Here is an 18,426-nt window from a genome sequence, read left to right as displayed (position 1 = left end):
GGAAGGGAAAAGATACTTATTATGAAGCTATACTAATGACACATTCAACAACAGTCAAGGCTCACTTCTGTTTTTAAGCAACAATGATCCTATTTTCCCAATAATACCATTCACATCCTGCATGAATGTGGGCTCTAACCTTGAGGTACGTGATAGATAATAAACAAAAAGGACCTTATCAAGAATCATCTCGCTGATTAGCAGCCTTTTTTAGAAAACTACTTCTGATCAGACCTCATACAGGACTACTAGAGGGACCAGTGACCCACTCCTTCTAAACTCCTGATTGAACCCTAGGGAAACATTCCTTTGAAAAACAATGACAAGACATACATATATGAAACACGTAGCAAAACTGATTAAACATAAACACGTTGTGACTGCTGTTGCCTGCAGTCGTCAGTTCTGACTCAGGACGACCCTGTACAAACGGAAGGAAACAGGGCAGGTCCTGTCCCATCCCCCCACTGTTCTTTGGTTTGAGCCCATTGGTGCAGCCGCAGCGCCAATCCAGCTTGTCTAGGGCCTCCTCCTTCCCTCTGAATAAACATTGAATAGTATTTGTCGATACTATTTAATTTTTTGTAAACTTTATTTAATAGAGAGTCACTCAGCACTTACGGGAAATGCCGTAATTATATAATTATATCTCGCTTCCCGGGTATTTCAGTTTCTTTACAATTTCTAAATTGAAGTTATAAGAAATGAGTATATTCTCACACATTTTTGGACATCTGAGTATTTTGTTAGTATATATGTTCTGAGGAATGAAAATACTTAATCAAAGGGTGACGTATTCATAAGCTTAATAACTACAGGCAATTTTATTTCCAGAAGGGGACTCACTTGTCCATTTGTACTCCTACCAAAAATACACAAATATGTCCACCTCACTAAAACTTTAAAAACATGGTTTTGTATATTAGTGTATATGTGTACACACACACACACACACACACACACACACGCATGCATGTATCTATCTTTTCTAATTGGAGTGAAGTAAACATGCTATCTTATTTTACTTTAAATAATTTTTACTTAAGTGAAGGTTAATTTACATAAAATAAAATGCATATTTTAAAGTTGTAGTCTGACACATTTTGACAACTGCAATACGAACAACAGAATAATCACCATCTTAATCAGTGCACAGAATATTCGTATTAGCCCCCAAAAGTCCCTTGCAACCATTGCAAGTTCGTCCTTTTTTAGGGACAAACACTCTTCTGATTTTGTATTGTATGAAAAGAGTATAATTCTTGGTTGTTATTGAGTGAGTTTTGACCCTGGTGAACTGGTGTACAACAGAACAAAACCTTACCTGGTCCTGAACTATCCTTGTAATAGTAACGATAGGTGAGCCTGTTGTTACAGCCACTATGTCAATCCATCTTGATGATGCCTTTCTTCAGGGACTGGTCCCTGGGGATGACATGAGCAAAATACATAAGGTGAAGTCTCATCATCTTTGCTTCTGAACAGCATTTTGGCTATTCTTTTTCCAGGATGGATTTATTTTTCTGGAAGTCCATGGCATATTTAATATTCTCCACCAACACCACAATTTAAAGACACCAATTTTAGCTATTCCTGCTTTCACATGCGTAAGAGACAATTGAAAATGCATGGCTTGCTTCAGACATACCTTAGTCTTCAAAGTGACATAGTCACCCTTTAACATTTTAAACAGATATTTTTATGTGTGCTATAGCTAAGGGTGGTGAAGAAACTAGATAGTTCCCAGCTGACTGAATAGTGTATGGGGTCTTAAAGGCTTGTCTTCAAATGAGCAGTCATCTAAGTGAGGCATCAACTGAGTCCACATGGAAGAAGCACACCAGCTTCTGTGCTTGTGAGCCAAGGATTATGCACATATATAATCCAACTCTGAAGGAGGGAATGGTATCAGAGCTTGAATTGTAAACACTCAGTTTGCAGGTGGCTATGGAGGATAGTGGAAACCCAAAATCCATGTACAAATTCCACATATAGATTAAGTTTCCAGTGACTCTCTTCTGACCCTATGCAAGGGATTTGCATAGTCTTGATATCAGACAGAAAGTATTGTTGGAAGATTATAGAAGATATGTTATGTTAAAATGTAACATCTTATTTGATCCCCCTTTTGGCCCATTTAAAAATTGTAACAGTATACAAAAAAAAAAAAGGTAGAGGAGAAATTGAATCACTTCAAAAAAGTGAAATGGATTAATGTGTTAGTCTGAGTACACTAGAGAAACGAATTTATAGACACTTATATGTGTATAATAAAGAGCTTTATATACAAGAGCAGTTGAATATTGAGAAAACATTCCAGCCCTGTCCAGATGAAGTCTGTAAGTCTGATATTAGCCCATATGTCAGATACCAATCTATAAAGTCCTTTTCAGACTCATGAAACACAAGCAAAGATGCAGAATGCAGGAAGATCACCGGTCAGTGGATGGACGTTCTCATGGATCCAGTGGTGGTGTAAGCATCTATGCGCTGGTGGGGGTCTCCACGTGGTTCCTTCAGCTCCAGGACTCTAGTGTAGCTCCATGTGTCTTGTCAACTGCAATGCCTTGCATGGAGTAAGGGTGTGTCCCGCCTCCAGTGAGCTATTTATCTTCTTAGTGCCTCCAAATGAGGTCATCAAGCTGTGCCCTGATTGACAGGCTAACCTTCACCTTTCACTCTTAATACTCAAATTGACAACAGATTATGTAACTATCACACCACTCTATAAATTCCTCTTCAGATTCATGCAGCCACGCAATAATGCTGAATGCAGGAAGATCATGGGCCAGTGGGTGGAAAGCCTTGTGGATCCGGTGGTGGTGGAAGCATCTGAGGGCTGGCAGGCATCTCCACATGGCTCCTCCATATCCAGGGCTAGTGTAGCTCCATGTGTCTTGTCATCAGGAAGATGAAGCAGAGTGTGTGTGTCTGCCCTCCAGTGAGCTATTTATCTCCTTCAAGCCTCCAAATGAGATCATCAAGCTGCAACCTGATTGACAGGCTAGACTCCACCCCTTTGCAAGTTGACAGGAGACTATGTAACTATCACATGCTCTAAAACCATCCAACCAGTAACTCACAGCATAATGCTCTGAGATATATTACAGTAGAAACCTAATAACTATATACCAATACTTTAAAGAAAATTCTCCAAAAAAATGAGCAATATGGAATCAAGTCCACAGATTGTACTTCCAGATGAAAGGCAAATACTTTGATAATTTACAACACATTTTGTTTGTATCATAAATGTTTAAAACTAAGACTGTAGTCTCTTGATTCTAAGTGCAGAGGTGTTTCACTCCTATCACTCTGTTTAGGGTATTTTCTTTCTTTGTCCACTTTCTGAAGCATGTGTATACAAACTGTAATTAACACAGTTTTTTAATGGAAATGGAGTTATTATCCAGAATAAAAGTAATAATGAGAAAAGATCCTAAAGTATGCTTTTGGGTTTTGCAAATTTATAATCCACAGAGATGAGCAAAGTATTGATGTGGTTTAAATTATATTTCAGAAAGAAGTTACATAAAAATTACTGAAATTCTGTAAATGGAAAAATCATAATTTTTTTTTGCCTATTAGTTTTTGCCATTCAGGATTATAATGGGCCTTGTAATGTTTCCAGAATGTGATCAATGTGAAGAAATACAACTTATCTTCTGCCATTTTTCATGCCACTTTTTATTTATTTTCTAAAAAAAAAAGTAACCTTTTCAACTGTTCTAATCCTTACAAGAAATGATAGGGAATAGAAGTGCTTTTAGCTTTTCTTCCCAAAATTCTTCTACATGTGCTTAAATAAGCATTTAACAGCAATTAAAATAAATTCTCTAGATGTTCCTGTTTTGTTGCCTCTGGCAGCAAAGCATGAGTAAGCCTGCACAATGCTATCTAGGGACGTACTTAACTGCTGAGATTTGAACTTAATATAAAGAACTGCAGTGTGGGCTTGCGGATCGATAAAAATATTGTTCATTTCCAAAATTCAAACAAATCCACATCTGCTATGCACTATATAGAATAAAATAGTACATTGAGGCAAGCCAACCGCTTGTTAATTAACTATTTGACTCCATTCACTTATTCATTCATTTTTCATTTGGATCGATCACAAGTCCAAAGTACCTGAATGATTTTGTGGAGTATACAGCAAGCATGGCTGTGATATTTCTTGGTGTATTTTTTGATGAAAAAAATACGTATTGTCATTTCACCTTATGCAAACCTATTTTTAACATTTCTAAGAAGTTTTATATGTTTTCTTCAGAGTTCTAACCTGCTCCTGCAAATTAGGGCTGTCAATAGTATTATCTGCTAATGACAGATGATGGGACAAAAGGTATCCACAAATTATGCTCCTCAAAGCAGTGATCATTTTGTTCTCAGGTGGCAATCTCATCATAATCCCGGCTTGGAATAAAAATGTTATCTATTTTCTAATTGAAGAAAACAAAACAAAACAAAAACATACCCAAATGTAAAGATATTAGTTAGATAAATTCATTTCTTAACCTTTATTTTTTTCTGTTAATTTTAAAACTCAAACATAAGCAGTTCTTTAATTTTATGAAGACTTTGGTATAGGTATCGTAGAAAAATCTGTAAAGAGAGCATATAGGATCAGATATGCATGCAATAAAATGATTGATATGCATGTAGAAGTTATTGAGCTTTTAATTCCCATTCTTCTTATAATATATATGCATTAGGCTTTATTGAAAGTCCATCTGTTTTCTCTCAATCAGCAATTAAAGTGAAAATATTTCTTCAAGTAACCCACAATTTTTCTTTTCTGTTTTTTTTCCAGAGTTTAAAATATTCGCCAGGTGCTATGCTTCTTGGATTTCTGTGATAAATGATATGGCATATCTGGGTCTTCATATTTCCTGGGGCAGAAACTGCCTAGCCTTCTGCCTCTACAAATAGTCTCCATAACTTTGTGTCTTACTCATCTGTATTCTACATTTATTTGGTTAAAAAATATTGTATTGCATACCTACTTTGTATATGGTGCTGTGCTAAGTGGTAGGGTACACAAAGAGCAAGACTGATAAAATGTCAAGATTAAATTATGTTAATAATTCCATGTAGAGTCGTAAACTGATATTGTCAAGTGTTTTGCAACTCACTCGCTATTGCCACATTCTGTACCTCAATGTTTCTTCTGGTGTTCTGCTAAGCTTGAGGCAGCCTCAGTGCCATTCCAAGAATAGCCTGAAGTAGCAATCACAAATGTGAAGTATCTTTGAAGTCCTTTATTAAAAAGAAAAACATTAGACGGCTGCACTTTAACATGAAAATCAAGTTTCTGTGAGTTGACCCTGGTCTATGCTTTGGCTTCAGAAGTGACTTTACCGGACACTGTGACTCATCCGAGGCACAGACGCCCCACTTTGAGGAGCACTGAAGGAGAGCCGCCATGAATATTTTATCAGAAGGGTGATAATTCAAAAGAAAAGAAAGAAGTTGGTCTTTCATGCCACATGGAAGACTGAGCATCCTAACATGTTTTTTACCTTCACAAACACAGAGTGAAAAACCTTGAACAAGTCAGTGGTACATATCAGGGCAATTTTCTTATTTTTAGATTTGTGACGGGTACTTTATAAAACAATCTAGGTTTAATTGCATGGGGTCACTGTGGGGGTGGGGGTAGGGCATGCAGGGGTGCAGACCAAACTGAGCCACGCATATTATTTTTCATTAATATATCCCTCCAGTTAGTTATAACAACAAAGACACTTTTCATAAGCCCAACAGAAATGTGCCCCTGTACCTACAGGACTCAAACTCTATGAAAATGTACTTTCTAAACTATACTGCACTCTGGTAAGAGCTGTCCTTGTCACTCAATTACAGTAATGCTTTACACTGAGTGGTCTCTGCGTGCATTACAAGCACACACTGTTATTCTTGTTGTTGCAAGTGTTTTTACAGTCACTGACTTTGTCACATTTTCTGGTGTTTTAGGAACAATATTGTGGTAATTAGTGTTTGTGAGTCTATCTATCAATAACATTTTTCAAAACCTAGTAGTACTTGAGAAAAATATGACATATAAAGAAAGGCTACTTCTTAGCCCCTAATAAATGTTGTAAATGTAAAAAGTTTATACAAAACACTGACTCAAGAGCGACCCCCTATAGGGTTTCCCAGGCTTAATGAGAGCAGATCACCCCAAATTCTCCTAAGGAGATGCACTAGCTTGCACCACAACATTTACTAGACAGCACCACCAGAGCAGCTTAGGGACCCTGTAAGCCAGCGGTTCTCCACCTGTGGGTCAGGACCCCTTTGGGGGTCGACCCTTTCACAGGGGTCGCCTGATTCATCACAGTAGCAAAATGACGGTTATGAAGTAGCAATGAAAATAATGTTATGGTTGGGGTGTCATCACAACACGAGGAACTATATTAAAGGGTTGTGGCATGAGGAAGGTTGAACTTAGCGAAACTCACTGCTATCGAATCAAGTTGTGGGTGGGTGAACTGCCCCTGTGGGTTTCGGAGCCAATCACTCTTCATGGGATTAGAGAGCCTCTCCTTTCAGCCTAGGAGCAGCTGGTGGTTTTGAACTGCTGACTTGGTTAGCAGCCCACCTCATAACCCACGACACCATGAGGGCTCCTCAGGATCCCTATAGGGCACAGTAAAACTGCCTTGTGGGTTTTCCTAGGCTGCGACCCTTTATGGAAGCAGAGTGCTACAGAGGTTTGGGACATAGTGGTCTTGAATTTAAAAAGGTTGGGGACGGAGAAGGTGAGTGCTTTCTTGTTTTTTATGGAAGCAGGAAGATTCAGTTGGAATGCACCTGTAGTTTATGGATCATAAATGCCATGATAATTTGGAAAAGAGATAACCCAGTTCATGAGATAATTTTTTTGAAAGGGGGGTGGAGTGGGGTTTTGAGGTCTAACCACCAGGACTTTAGATTTGCTAAACATCGACTTCCTCAACACTGAGAAGTACTCAGCCCAGCCCTCTACCCAGCCCTTTTATTTCTGTTTTCCATTCCCGAGTGATGACGGCATTGCCATTTACATCAGCACGATCTATTCTCATCTTCTGCTAAAACATTGTGCTTAAGTGCATACAAAGGAGCAGCAGGAGACTTGGAAAAGACACACTTTATATATACATTTTTTTTTTCTGGGTGAAAATCTAAAAACAGAAACGGGTGGAATCTAGGAAGAAGGAAGGCATAAACGTCATTCTTTTTTTCTTTCATGCACCAGGCAAGGTGGAATTATCTCTATCTGTGTGTGAGCAAAGGGATCCAGTTTTTCTTGCAAAGTTTTCAAGGAGTAGCAACAACTGTTCCTCAGGTTTATTTTAAAATGTAAAATAGTGGCTCTCAATTCTATTTTATAATGTCCTGCAAGAACATGGATCATATTATACTAACCTGGGAGAGGCCAGGCCCGTGGGAGCTGAAAACTACTTTCCCTTCGTCTGGTCTTCGTGTGGGTTCCAGCAACGGCACGTGATTTTTGGTCAAGGTCACAAAATGAAGGCGCTTGAATTGGAACTTGATTATTACTATTTTTTTCTTTTCACTATCTTGATATTTTAATAAAATGAAGGGAAAAATCTCCTCTTGGAATTTGTTTCAGGGTTTGATTTCCATCTCATTCAAATAACCCAGCTGGCTATTTTTCACCTGCCCATGTGTTTGTCTCTGTGTAAGTCAGTCAGCTGTGCGAGATCCAGTGAAGAAACCACATTCCTTGCTCAAGAAATTGTCCCCACCTTTTAAGGGGATTTGGAAACATGTATTTTATTATTTGTTTATGGTTGAGAATATGCAGAGCAGAACATACAGGAATCCAATCATGTACACATGTATGGTTCAGTGACTCGGATTACATTCAAGCATTGGGACCCTTCTCACCTTCCTTGTCTGAGTTGTTCCCCCACAGAGCATAACTCGCTGCTCCCTCCAGTCCTGTCCAATCTTCTGAGTCCTCCTTGTCATTTTGACCTCATAGCGATGGGTTTGCAAAGAGAATCATGCTGAAGGCGCATATTCTTTACTCGTCAAGCTAAACGTCGGTTTTACTTACACACATTTTCAGAGGATGTTTATGGATAGAGATTTCAAGGGTGAATTCTGGGTAATCATTTTGGGTATTCATCCAGCCTCAATGGCTGCATAAAGTTTAGATTCCATGAGAATTCAAAATTGTGTTATTTCTCTTTTCCTGCTCCTGCTTTTATATAGTTTCTGATATTGTTGTTTTCTTTTTTGGGTGTATTTCTATTGTCATTCATATTGTTTTTAATTCTCAGGTGGGAAATACCTCGGTTCTTAGCTTCTAATGAGAGAAAGAACTCACACCGAAGCCTTGTTTGTGATCCAAGTGGGTTTTTATAAAGGACAGAGGAAGTTTCAAGCTATACAATCACTGAACACGGGCACCCTCGGGGCAGTGCACATCCACACGTGGTGGCCTGAGGCCAGAGAGAGAGACCTTGGATCCCAGCATGGCCAAGCAAAAAGGCAGAGAAGCAGGTGGGGGGAAAAAGTGTTGGGGGTGGGTGGTGGGGCGTTGGTCTCAAAATTCCAGCCTTTAGGGCCTTCAGCTGGGAGCCATGCTCCACAGTACTGGTTGACCCCATTTGACTGAATTAAGCCCACCTGGCCTAGTTTGGGCCCACCCAGGTATACCACCTACCATCCACCACCCACCTGGCTCATGAATTGGTGCATGCCCAGTAGACACGCCTGGTCCCTGTTCCGCTACCTAACAAAATCATTATGGAAAATTTGGAAAACACAAAGGATCAAAAATTTTTTTTTCTTAGAACCTCACCAATCATATGACTTTATTTGAACTTCATTTTTGCTCATATGTTTTATTGTGGTGGTGTGGGGCATTGGGCTGCTAAGCATGGGTCAGCAGTTAGACCCAATCACCCACTCCACGAGACAAAGGTGAGGTTTTCTATTCCTATAAAGAGTTATGGTCTTGGAAACCCCAGCAGCGGTTTTACTTTGTCCTATAAGATCACTATGAATTGCAACAGACTTGATAGCAGTGAGTTTGGAATGCTCAGCTATATGCTGAATAGTTTCCTTTTGAAATTTGGGTGAAACTACAGAGCACATTCGATTTCCAATCAACAATTTCTGCATATTTTGTTCCCTAACGTCAGCTGCAATGCCCTCAATGTGACCATGCTCTCTCTGAGTTCTCCCTATAGGTGCCCTGTTAGGAGTCATCCCTCTCGTCTGACCTTTCCTGTTTTCTGAATTTTGTTTTGGAGCAAATGCTGTCCGAGGGCTTTCATACAGTTAGTTGCTCTGAGCAGTACCTTCCTTCCTCACAGGTGTTGTTGTTCACTTTAGAGGCCTATGTGGTATTTGACTACAAGGTGGTCACAGCCACTCTCTCCCCAAGTTTGAAAGGTGTCTAAGAGCCACAGGCTTGGAGATTCCACCAGTCTCTATGAGCTCAGTAAGTCTGGTCTTTTTTTTTTTTTATGATGTTCAATTTTGTTCTACATATTTCTACCTTTCTGTTCAGACCTTTTGTGGCCCTGACTGGAGTGGTTCATTGGAAGTTTGGATCATTTATCAACTACCCTTTCAGGGGTTTTGGCATTTACACGACCAATCCAGCAGTATGAGGCAGACTGGTGATAATATTTGTTTATAATCAGATTTAGTTCATTTATAAATCAATAAAGTCAAAGATGAGCACACTCTCTGGAACCATCAAGGGTGGATACATCCCCAAACTTTTGCCTACAGGTAACCTCTAAACCTTAAAAAATGATCCCCTCAGGCTTTCCTAAAACCAAATAATAAATTCAAAGATGCATTGTCTTCTAGTCAATGCTGACTCATAGCAACCCTACAGGACAAGGTGTAACTGTCCCTGTGGGTTTCCAAGGCTGTGACTCTTTACCATAGTTGAAAGCTCCATCCGTCTGCTGAAATCAGTAAAAAAAGTGCTTTGATAGTGCAATGGGATACGTGTTGGGCCAATAATCCCAAGGTCAGTCGTTCAGACCAGCCACTCACTCCAAAAGGAAAAAGATGGGACAGTTTGCTCCCATAAAGATTTACAGTCTTTAAAAACCTAGAGAGCAGTTTGACTCTGCCTTCAAGGGTCACCATGAATAATAAGTGATTTGATAGAATTGAAGTGGATTTTAATCAGTGAAAAATATTTGCTCCAGCATTGCCCCTTTCTTTAAGAAAGCATTTTCATATTTTATTTTGAAGTAATTTTAGTTTTAGATAAAAGTGATAAAAATAGTTCACAGAATTTTCATGCTCCTTTCAACCACAATTTCCATCACTACAGTGGAACCCCCTGGGGAGCCCTGGTGGGCTACAGAGGTACGCCTTGGGTTGCTAACCACAAGGTCAGCAGTAATGAAGCCATCAGCTATTCTACAGGAGAAAGCTGAAACTTTCTACTCCTGTAAAAAGTTAGTCTTGGAAACCCGTAGAGGCAGCCCTCCTCTGTCCTTGAAGGGTGCTAGGAGTAGAATCTACTTGCTGGTAGTGAGAGAGAGAGGATAGCATAGTGTAATACTGAAAAATAGAAAACAATTTAATTTATGAACTAATCTATACCATGACTCGAATTATATCTTGCAAGACTGGCTAGACCAGAGGAGATACACTGGTACAGATAGGAACTGAAAATACAGGGAATCCAGGACGGATGAGCCCTATAGGACCAGTGGTGTGAGTGGCAAAACAGGGAGGGTAAAGGGAGAATGGGTAGGAAAGAGGGAACCGATTACATGGAACTGTGTGTGACCTCCTCCCTGGGGGACAGACAACCGAAAAGTGGATGAAGGGAGACGTCGGACAGGGCAAGATATGACAAAATACCCATTTATAAACTATCAAGGGCTCATGCTGGAGGGGGGAGCGGGGAGGGAGGGGAAAAATGAGGACCTAATGTCGGGGGTTTAAATGGAGAGAAAATGTTTTGAGAAACGATGTACAAATGCGCTTTACACAATTGATGTGTGTATGGATTGGGATAACAGTTGTGTGAGCCCCTAATAAAATGTTAAAAAAGAAAAAGAAAAAGAAAAAGAAAAACAAAAACAAAAAAAAAGAAATTCTATTTCTACACACATTTAATGTAAAATGCAATTAATGAGATATTCTGCACTCTTTTACTATGTCCCCCCACAAAGTCTTTGAAATACTGCCTGTATTTTGTACTTTGGAGGTCATCTCAGTTTGAACTAGCCAATTTAAAATGCTCAAATCCATGCATGACTGTTGATGAGTATAGGCAAGGGCATTCTTACTGTCCCCCAAATATTGGGTTTCAACGTTATCTCTAGAAATTTATCACAGTACATGTAAGGATCTTCTCATATGCATGTGAAAGCAAGACAATGAATACGGAAGATGGGAGAAAAGTCAATGCATGTAGATTATGTTGCAGACAAAGAGTATTGAATGGACCATGGACTGACACCACCACTTGCCTGTCAGCTTGTTGAACTGTGGTGGTTGGTGTGTTGCTGTGGTACTGAAAGCTATGTCACTGATATTAGCAAATGCCAGCTGGGTTATCCACACGAATAGGCTTCAGCATAATTTCCAGACTAAGAACAGACTACAAAGAAGGAATAGGTTGTGCACTTTGAGGGAATTAGCCACTGAAAATCTTATACCTAGCATCCGTACATTGTCAGCTATTGAAAACATCAGGAATAGAAGCTGAAATCTTATCAGAGGTAATGCCAGAAGTTGTGTTCCTCGGGTCGGAAGGCACTCAAAATATGACTGAGGAAGAGCTGCCTTCTCGAAGTACAGTCAACTATAAGGAAGTGGATGGAATGAAGCCTTGGGAGTAAAACCTTTGGGACCTCTATTTGCTGATGGGGCATGACTCAAAATGAGAAGAAACAGCCACACACATCACTTAATAGTCAGAACCTTAAATAAACTAAGTACGAATCTAGGAAAATTGGAAGTCACCAAAAATGAAATCAAACATATAAAAATTGGTATTGTAGGTAAGGGAGCCAAAATGGACTGGTGTGGGCCATTTTGAACCAGAAAATCATAGAGTTTATTATGCTGGGAATCACACACTAATGAAGAACAGTGTCGCATTCATCATAATAAAGGCCATTTAAAGATCAATCTTGAGGTGTAATTCTGTCCGTGATAGGATAATGCCTATCCACATACAAGGAAATACAATCCATACAAATATACAAATTTATGCACCAACCATGAAAACTAATGATGCATAAATGGAAGAATTCTACCAACATCTTAAAGTCTGAAATTGACCAAAAGTGCAATCAAGATGCACAGGTATTTATTGATTATTGGAATGCAAAAGTTGGAAATAAAGAAGAACAGTATTTGAAAAATACTGGCCTTGGTGATGGAACATTTGGCTGAAGATCATCCAACAATGGTTGCAGCAATACACTCACAGGGAGCTATCAGAGGTTCAGGCTGGATTCAGAAGAGGACTTAGAACAATGGATACCATTGCTGATGTCAGATAGATCTTGACTGAAAGCAGACAATTACAGGAAGGTGTTAATTTGTATTATAGACTATCACGATGGTCTATGTCATAAGAAATGATGGATAACCTTGAGAAGAATGGGAATTCCAGAACACTTCAATGTGCTCATGAAGAACTTGTACATGGATCAAGAGGCACTGAGTGTAGAACATGATAATATTGCATGATTTAAAATCAGGAAAGGTTTGCATCAGGGTTGTATTTTCTCACCTTACTTAATAAACCCATATGCAGAGCAAATAATCAGCGGACCAGGATTGTATGCAGAAGAATGTGGCCTCAGGATTGGAGGAAGGCTTATGAACAGCCTGTGATATGCAGTTGGCACAAACTTGCTTGCTGAAAGTGAGGAGGAATTGAAGCACCTTCTGATGAAGATCAAGGATTGTAGCCTTCAGTATGGATTATCACAGTGTAGAAAAGACCAAAATGCTCACAATAAGTAACATCAGGATAAATGGAGAAAAGATTGAAGTTGTGAAGGATAATGTCGTGCTTGGATCCTCAATGAATGTTCATGGGACCAGCAATCAAGATATCAGAACAAGCATTGGGTAAGCCTGATGAACAAGACCTCTTTAGGATATTGAAAAACAGGTATGTCACCTTGAGGACTAAGGTGTGTGTGACCCAAGCCATGATATTTTCAGTGGTTTCATATGCATGTGAAAGTTGGGCATTGAATTAGGAAGCTGGACAATGAATGGATGAATTTGAATTGTGGTGCTGGAGAAGAATATTGAAAATACCACGACTCCTAAAGGACAAATAATTCTGTGGTGAAAGGAGTATGGTCACAACGCTCCTTAGAGGCAAGGATTGTGATTCTTAGTTTAATATACTATGGACATATTGTCAGGAGAGACCGGACCCAGGAGAACGGCATCATTATTAATGTGGTAGTTAGGTGATCTTATATCAAGTAGACACTCCTGGTTAGGATTGGAGCCAGATTCAACAATCAGGTCACAGTCTGATGCTGTCTCCTTGGGGACATGGCCTTCTTATAAAGGTGACACTAGGAACAGCTGACTCTCTCTTTCACTCACTGGCTTACTGGCTCACTCGCTGGCTTGCTCGCTCAGCTACTTCTGCTGTGAGCTGCTGGAGCCCTGCCAGGTGTTCACCGACTTTGGATCCACATGACTCTGAACCCACTGGCCTGTGATCCTCCTGCATTCTTCATCATCGCATGTGGCTACAAGATTCTGATGAGGATTTATGGACTATATAGGACTTGAGTTGGACTGGGCTGGGATGCTTTTTTATATAATTACTCCTCGCTATAAAGTCCTTTTGTACACGTGCATGAATGCACTGGGTTTGTTTCTGTAGCCACCCAGCCTAACACACTTGATAGAGGAGCTGTGAAAACGAGGGAGACCCTCAACAAAATGGATTGCCACAGTGACTGCTGCAACAGTCATCCCAGGCACAGGACCTTTTGTGAGGATGGTGCGGGGCAGGACAGTGTCTCATTGTGTTGTGCACAGGGTTGCTATGAACTGGAACAGACATGATGACTCCTAACAATGACATGAAAAAAAATGAACACACACACACACAAATAAGTACACACACACAATCAGGATCGCTGTCAACTGAGGAAAGGGAAGAGATAGGACAACAAGAGGAATTCTAATAAAAGGACCCTGAAGATAATGTTGGCATTTGCTGCAGCAGGAGAATATCTACAAACTATTATTATTTATCCAAGTATTCCTTCCTCATTCATCATAAGTGTTTTGAATACATATTGTATGCTATGTATCTTCAAAATAACGTTGGGTATGATAATGACCTTTAGAGGCTTAGTTTGTGGTGAAAGAGATAAAACAGATTAAACTCCTAATTGAGATAATAATGATAATCATTAGCATTCAGTTAAAGTCAAATGTTTAAATGTGTAAAAAGTGCCAGGAAACATGTTAGCCACAGGGAATGGAAAAGTAAACACACAACGAAAACTTTACAAGTAATCACTTTCTCTACATTCTCATTGATCCCTAATTACTGCCCTATGGAATATGTTTTCTTTTTTTTTTTTAAGTGGTATCCAATCTTTTTTTTTTAAATCATTTTATTGGGGGCTCATACAACTCTTATCACAATCCATACACATGGAATATGTTTTCTTATAATCCCCTTGAGGGTCAGAAAAGGTAAGTATGGTAACTTGCCTTAAGCTACACAGGTACGGCTGAATAAGATGATATAAACCAACTATTATAAAAACATACTTCCTTTATTTTGAGTGGCATTTAAATTAAAGTGGAAGCTAGGTATGAGTCGTGTTAAAGAGGTTTGGGAAGCACTTTCTAGGATGTAAAAATGGGACTATGAAAGTCATAATCTATATATAGAAATATTCTATATGTGACAATATGTAAATAATTTTATTTTTCCTTGAGCAGAACATTTGAGGGTGATGTGAGATGGGTCGTGAGAAATAACTTAGAAAAACATGCATGCTATTAATTAACTATTATTTTACTTTTAAGTTTGTTGAGCTTGGATTTGATTTTGTATTAAATTAATGGTAGAGTGACATTTCTTAGTATGGCTTTTCTATCCATATCTCTACAATTCCCACCATATAATTGTTTAGGACCAAGAAAATGGGACATATATACCATGAGCAGAAGGGACTGGCCAGTTTTAGTTGCCACTCCTCTGCTATAAGGATGACCCATCTTGGCAGGGAGAGGAAAATCCCAGGAGCAATGGAAGAAGAGGCCCCGTGTAGTGAGTGAGTAGGAGATATCTGTTTGAAGTGGTGGAGACAGATCAGAGAGCAGAGCTGGTGGCAAGATGACCATGAGCCAGAGCATCTCCTATTTCTTGGGATACTCACTCTCAAAGTCATATATCACACTGAGGAGAAACCCAAGTAGTTAATGGAGAGAACTACCTGAAGGGCAGAGCCACAGGAAAAACTGGAGCCCCAAGGCCCCAAGGCCCCAGCATTAGACTGGCCCCAGCTGACATCCAGCACCAAATAGCCATCCATGTAAGTTAGTCACCTTAGAACTGTGCCCTTCAGTCCAGCCCACACTGAGCAGAAATCATCTCTTCCCACTAAGCCTGGCCCAAACTGCTTATCTGTGAGCTATATAAGATACTGTAGTTGCTTTAAGTAAATAGGTTTTGAGATAGTTTGTTAGCAATAAAAAATTAAACAAACATCTCATCCTTTTCTTGGGGTTGCGCTACTATCCAAGGAACGCATAGTAAGGGTAGTATTGCTAACGCTTATACAACACACTTGCATTAGTTAAAACTCTGCTTTATTTTGATGAAATTTTTGGAAAAAAAGAAAAAGGGAAAAAAAATTAAACAAACAAAAAACAAAACTCACTGCCATCCAGTCAATTCTGACTCATAGCGACCCCACTGGAAAGCATAGAATTGCTCCGGTGAGTTTCAGACACTGATTATGTCCCCCCAATGAGCCAGACTTAGAGGGACCCCAGACTCAAGACCTGAATAATGAAGGCAGTCTTCATTCAGGACTGCTCCTGGAGGAAAAGATGTAAAAAAGCATCCAGAGCCAGAAGGCCAAGCTACTTCCTACCTACTTACTACCCTGCTGGTTACAGCTCAGGACTCACAGGAGCCTGTCTGGCAGAGTAGAAGAGATCCCTGGGGTGTCCATGTGGGTGAGTCCTCCAGGCAGCAGAGAATGTCATTTCTTTCACAGACCGGTAGAATTTACAATTACTTTCTATATTTAAAATTTACGATACGGCTTTTTTTTTTTGGTCACGTTTAGCTCTGGCAAATAGATGATGGAGAGGCGCCTAAGCCATTGAGTGAAAAATGCCCTAAAATCTAGGCTTTCTTTCTGGACTGCCATTTTTCATCCTAGCCTGACTTGCTTCTGGCAAGTAATCTTATGCATGTGACAACATAGGACAGGCTCATGTGGAAACCGCTTACACACACACACATACACACACAGAGCAAATTTTATGAACTTCACTCTTGGCTTGAAATGAACATATTTCATAGGGCGCCTGGTGTCCTTTCAAGAAAGGTGTTCCTCTAGTTTTGTCTATTGATGGAGGTTGCCCTCCACCTCGCCCCTGTCTGGGGAAGGGGGCGCACAAGCTCCCTTGGTCCTGCTAGGTGCATCTCCTAGGGGATGTCCTCAGCCAGAGCTGTTTGTGCAAAGGGCAGCTGATTCTGCCCATGGGAGGGTGGACGAGGGGAGGGCTGAGTCCGCCCAGGGTGGCCGCCCGAGCCGCACCGCCCACTCAGGAATCCCCTCCTCTCCAGCAGTGGCTTCCCTAGAGGGGTGCACGCCGCACCCCTTTACGCGGTCAGACCGAGTCCCTCCAAAATGACCCCAAGGTGGGGGGCGCTGTGCCAGTCGGCCCCGCCCACGGGGCGGGAGAGTTGCCGGGGGGAGGGGGAGGACCTCGGTCCCTAGCGACGCCCCCGCCCTCCCCGCCGGGCGCGCCCCCGCCTCGCTGGCCTCGTGCCTCGCGCCGCGGCCGGATCTTCTCGAGTTTCAACACAAAGGGAATCCTCAGCCGCAGGAAGTGCATCACGAGCCGGGAGGGACCCGGGGGGCGGGGTGAGGGGGATGCCGCCCTCCCTCCGCACACTCCCGCCTTCCGCGGGCCTCGGGCGTCTGTGACGAAACCCGCAGGGTCCCCTGTGCGCCCCGAGAGCCGGGAGAATTCAAACCAGGCTCCCGCACCTCACGCCCCACCGTGGGGCCGCGGCCGCGCCCCGGCTCCCGGCGGCGGGGCACAGAGCTGCCCCCGACACCTGTGCACTCGGTCCCGCCACTTCTTCCGGGTGCGCGAACCCCCGGAGCTCGCTTTTGTTCCCCTGACCCTGCCCTCTCCACTTACCGTCCACGTCCCCTCCTTCCCGGGGTTTGCGGTGGGACCCCGGCCTGTCCGCACGACGCCCCCCGCACCCCTCCCGTCCCCTCCTCCCAGGACGGCGCCCAGGCTTCGGGCGAGGCTTTCCCGGGTCGAAAGGGAGTCCCCGCGAGAGCTGGGGGGAGGCGGGCCGCAGGGGCCACTTTCACGGAAATACCCGGACACCTGCGGTTCCGGGACCCGGCCAGGTGCTCCACCTGGAGGTGCTCCTCTTGGCGGGGGCGCGCTCTCTGGAGGAGAGGACGGGGAGCCGGCTGAGGCATTTCTGCGGGAGCGGTCTTTGCCAGGCAGCCTTCCCGCGCCTCTTTATTTCGTTTTCCTTCTGTTGTGCCAATCCGGAAAGCTGCAAACTTTGCTAGAAATTCTCTCTTCGCTTTTCACCCGAAAGTGGGAAATCCCCAACTGGCCGGTATAGATGAAAAGATGTTATAGGGTTGGGTGTTTTTTTTTTAAGTTTGGGATGACTTGTGGGAGGCCCATGGCCCTGTAGAGGGTCTTCAGCACCCCTTTCTGGTGGCGGGCCATCGGTGGAGGTGGCCTTCTGGGCCTTGGGAGTCGGGTCGCCCAGGGCAGGCCTGGAAGACTGGGGAAGGGGTGCGCACTTCGGGCTTCCCTACTCCCCCCTCGGGTACCCGCAGTGGCAGGTCCAGAAGGGAACTGCCTCCCGAGGGACTGGCAGCAGCCTCTGTGCCCTCAACAGCACCCAGTGACCTCCCCCCACCCAAGTACCCAGCGGAGCCGAGTACCTGCCGGGGCCAGTCTCCTCCTCTGCCCTGGGACCACACCCAAGGCACTGCGGGCTCCCCTGGTGAGGGACCAGGAGGGAACAAAGGGGTCTTTTGTTCACTGGCTCCTGGGGGGGTGGCAGCCTCGCTCCCTCTGGTTTCCCGGAGCCTGCGAGGCTCTGAGCTGCAGGGACTCGCCCAGCTCCCTGCGCTGCCCCCAGTGCCCCCAGACCTTGGGTCAGGGCGGGGCACTCTGGGCCCCCCCGCGGGC

The 18,426-nt window shown here is 42.5% G+C and overlaps 1 non-coding gene across 1 annotated transcript; it reads left to right on the top strand.

Annotated features, from left to right (window-relative positions):
* The first annotated feature begins 15,721 nt into the window (after window positions 1-15,721).
* LOC115872153 lies at window positions 15,722-15,847 on the top strand. Its single transcript, XR_004047691.1, has one exon. It is a non-coding gene; the product is annotated as a U4atac minor spliceosomal RNA (small nuclear RNA).
* Window positions 15,848-18,426: the final 2,579 nt, after the last annotated feature.

The sequence above is a fragment of the Echinops telfairi genome, unplaced genomic scaffold, assembly GCF_000313985.2.
Source record: "Echinops telfairi isolate 266 unplaced genomic scaffold, ASM31398v2 ScPeMD7_7420;HRSCAF=8458, whole genome shotgun sequence".
Classification (NCBI taxonomy): domain Eukaryota; kingdom Metazoa; phylum Chordata; class Mammalia; order Afrosoricida; family Tenrecidae; genus Echinops; species Echinops telfairi.
Note: the sequence above shows the minus strand (reverse complement) of the source record. Positions and strands in the feature narration are given on the sequence as shown.